Source organism: Nannospalax galili, unplaced genomic scaffold (assembly GCF_000622305.1).
Source record: "Nannospalax galili isolate Female #2095 unplaced genomic scaffold, S.galili_v1.0 scaffold517, whole genome shotgun sequence".
Taxonomy (NCBI): Eukaryota; Metazoa; Chordata; class Mammalia; order Rodentia; family Spalacidae; genus Nannospalax; species Nannospalax galili.
This window is the reverse complement of record NW_008340098.1, coordinates 17,712-21,767: the sequence shown is the minus strand read 5'-3', so window position 1 is coordinate 21,767 and position 4,056 is coordinate 17,712. Positions and strand designations below refer to the sequence as shown.

The window sequence follows — 4,056 nt, the reverse complement described above, 5'->3', positions numbered from 1 at the left end:
CTACCCTTGAAATATGAGCCAAAATAAACCTTTACTTTAAGTTGCTCTTCTCAGGGTATTTTATCACAGCAACAGGAAAAGTAACTAATATACACTTAGCACACACAAAGCTCTAGGTTCCATCTCCAACATTTTATAAACCAAGTGTGGTGGCACACACTTGTAATCCCAGCACTAAGGAGATGGAAGCAGAAGGCTCAGGAGTTCAAGCCAGCCTCAACTACACAGCAAGTATTAGACAAGCTTGGGCTACATGAGACTCTGTTTCAAAAAAATAATAATAATAATTAAAGAAAAATACCTCCAAAGACTAAAGAGGGAATGCCTTCCAGTGAGACTGTACTGTTAGCCATGTCCTTCAGAAAATAGTGCTTTTCCTCATCTTCCCAACTCTTCCCCTTCTTCATCCACTATCAATAAGGCACTAACTTTCCTTCAGTACCTGAGTATTCTGTGGATTCTGTGCCATCTTCCCCACTCTCACAAAATCTTCCCAGTTTCTCCTGCTGAAGGCTGACACTCTCCCACTGCTCACAGTCTGTTTCCTCGAATAGCCTTGCCTCCTCTCCTGCAGCTCCATCTCCACCTGGGTATTTATGGGCGATCATCACACCTCCCCTCTCCTCTCAGGCTATGTAGTGTTGGGAAACCCTGCTGTTAGGGTTGTAGTTTCTCCATGTCCAGATAGCCCTGAGGGGCTCGGTGCCAAATGGAAGAACTCCCCTTTTCAGCAGGGGGGGGCCTCCTGCTCTCTTCCTGGCTCACCTGGAAAGTGCCGCCAAGCACGGATGCCTGACCTTATCTGAAACATGACCTTTGGCATAGTTACCTGGAGTAAAAACTACCCCCAGGTTTTTTCTATATGATAATCAGGCATTGCCTGATAGTCTGCATTGCCTGATAGTCTGGAAGACAGGAGCCCACTGCCACATGTAAATAAAGCATACTATGAGCACCTATCAACTGAGGCTTTTGCTACTGCCTCCACACTATAAATTCTCTAGTTCTCCCACTAATAAACGGAGCTGTTTTCACTGTGCCTGGAGCTGTTTCACTGTCTGGAGCTGTATCACTGCTGTTTCATTGTGCCTGCGACCAGTCTCCCCGGAAGGGCTGTCTTCCGTCAGCGCTCACTGGCCGTCCTGACCCCGTTCGCCGCTTCTGCTCTCCCTGCCCTCGTAGGCCGGTGGCCAATGACCTGCAAAGAGAGGGAGAGCCTCCCGCAGCTGGCACCAAACGTGGGGCTCCTGGAACGTGCAGAGTTCGTGAGTATCCCTCCCATCAGGAGGGCATCGGCAATCTCTTTCTCCTATCACCTCCCATCAGGAGGATAAAGGCAGCTTTGCCTCTAAGCCGTCCCACCCTTGGAGACTGGCAGTCTCTCCTCTTTTCCTCCTTTTCGGTCTGAGTCTTCACGTGGGACTGTTAAAGACAAAGGAGCAACTGAGGCTTTCTGGTCAGGGCTACCCCCTGATGTTAGCTGAAGGCTCTTAGTCCTCTTAATGGACTCCGACTGCCCGCACGGGTGTAGACAAGACCGAAGATCTTGCTTTCGCTGTTCCTGCACCTCCCCTCGTGATCCGGTGGCCAACGGATCGCATACACAGAGGGAGCGTCCGGCAGCTCACAGCGACCCGCAGAGCTGCCAGCGTCCAGTAGCTGTGGAGAGCCAGGGACCTGCACAGCAATGCGGTGCGTGAAACCCGCGCACCCCAGCCAACAGCTGGCGTAGCAGCACGCAACCCACCACGCCCCAGCAACAGCTGGTGCCCAACTTCCCTAATCGGTTTTGTTATCCTGCCCCCGGGGCACTCAAGCCAAAGCTAAAACCAGTTAGGTGAGAATTTAAATTAACTAGCCCCTGCGGAGCACTTAAAAATTCAAGGTGGCGCCTGCCCCCCGGGAGCCAGTTCCCAGAAACAGGGAGGTTGTAGGACAAGAGCGTCCTGCATGCATGCTCAGATCTAAGCTGAATCATTTCTGCTGGCTGGGCATGGAGGACTTGAAAGAAGATGTCAAGTTTATTATGGATGAGACCTTGGACTTTGGAGGGTTGTCCCCATCTGACAGTCATGAGGAGGAAGATTTAACAACAGTGGTGGTGACTCCAGAAAAACCGCTTCGACGGGGCCTCTCCCACCGGAGTAACACAAATGCAGTAGCTCCCACTCTCCAGGGTGTGAAGCTCAGCTTAGGCCCTCTCATCCCAGAGAAGCTGGAGGAGATCCTCGATGAGGCTAACCGCCTGGCAGCTCAACTAGAGCAGTGTGCCCTGCAAGAGCGGGAGAGTACAGGGATAGGCCCTGGAAAGCCCAGCTCTTCAGGGAAGCCCAGCCCTCATCATGAGAACTTTGTGCTGAAGGATAGCCCTGTCAGAGATCTGCTACCCACTGTGCGTTCTTTGGCTTGGAGCACACCATCCCCAAACAGCCTAACTCATCTTCGGAACAGTGATAAAAAGGGGTCGGCCAGGGCTGTTTGGGTGACATCTGGAAAGAAGCCCTCCAGCACAAAGGAATTGCCTATGTGCAATCTGTTCCCTGCATCCAAAAGCCCAGCATTGTCTCCTCTTGCATGATCAACTCCTCCATCCCGGGGGAAAGCTGGGCCCAGTGCAAGGGCAACAGCAAGCCCACCTACCCCTGTCAAACCAGCCTTAGCCACACAGCCCTCAACCAGCAACTCTCAAAGCCCATCCCGACCACAGGGAGCAGCTGCTAAATCTTCCATTCGACCACCTATTCCTTCAGCCATCCCCAGGCCTGCCACCCGAATGGCACTCCCTAGCAGGAGCATACTACCTAGCAAAGGTGCCCTACCTCCAGATTCTCTCTTAACTCAGAAAGGGCTTCCAAGACCAAGCGCTGCAGGGCTCAGAGCTCCTGTTTCCCAGTGACCAAATCTTCCAGCCACCAGCACCACTCGGAGCAGTCTGCAGCCCCCTAGGAAAGTTGCAGTCCCAGGACCTACCAGGTAAAGAGACCAGAACAGCAAGCAAATATTCAGTAGCAAACCACTACAGTCACAGCCTAGACTTGCCTCTGCCAGTGGGCCCTGACTCCAGCAGATTCTTGCCCAGAGACAGGAGGAAGAGATGCTTCTAGGGCTGATCTCTGAGGTGGAGACCATTGGCAGGAGAGTGGATTGAGCCTGAGGCTACTCAAACTATCTGGACTGAAAGAAGAGAGAAGGAAGTCACCTCTCAGTAGAGAAATTAAACAAAATAAGAAATGTAGGCAAGTAGCTTGTCTCCTTCCACCTGCACTCTTGTGGTCAGCCCTGGAGAGTTTGACTTCTTCCCAAGCCTTGGTTCACTGGACATTTCCATATTAGTAACCTGTGTAACCAGCTTCCTGCTCTCTGAGGAAAGGTCTTCCTGAATCATTTCCTCCACTTGACTCCGCCTGTTTGGAGAGACACCTACTCTGTAGAACTTGTTTCCTCTGAATTCTGTAACTCTTCATGGGCCAGTCATTGATAAGCTTACTCTGTTGGTCTGAAGGAAAATGAATGTATTTTTATATTTTTCTGTGTATCCAAAAGTAGATCTTAACAAATTTGGAGTAAACCTTTGTAATTCTAGCAAGAAAGCTGGAATGGTCCCCAGGCCAGGGGATCTGACTAGGTCCTAGCACCTTGAACCTCCAGCTCAGCAGGCTGTGACTAGCCCCTTGTTGGTATTCAGTGGAACCAGGCTGCCTTTCTGTAGTTTCATGGTTTTAGATGGTCCAGATCCATGTTAAATGTAGCTCAGTTCACAGTGTGTGAGGTTATTCTGCTAGGATCTAAGTATGCTATTATTCATATCTTAAATTGAATATTGTTTTCTGGTAAGACAATGGAGCCCCTGGAGATCTCTGGCTTCTTGTCTGCTGTACTTAGGGGATAAAGAAGTCCTTTGGTGGTATTCAGCTTCCCTGATCACCTCAGCCAGAAGATACTGGATCACTTTGCCATATCTACCTCACATCATTAAAGTTGCCTGTCTTCCCCTCTCACCTCTCCTACCAGACTTGAGGACGGGCATCAGAACTTACAAACTTCTACAATGCCCCT

General features: G+C 50.5%; 1 pseudogene; it reads left to right on the top strand.

The window, feature by feature from the left end:
• Positions 1–1,957: 1,957 nt before the first annotated feature.
• Positions 1,958–3,623, top strand: LOC103735649 (annotated as a pseudogene).
• Positions 3,624–4,056: the final 433 nt, after the last annotated feature.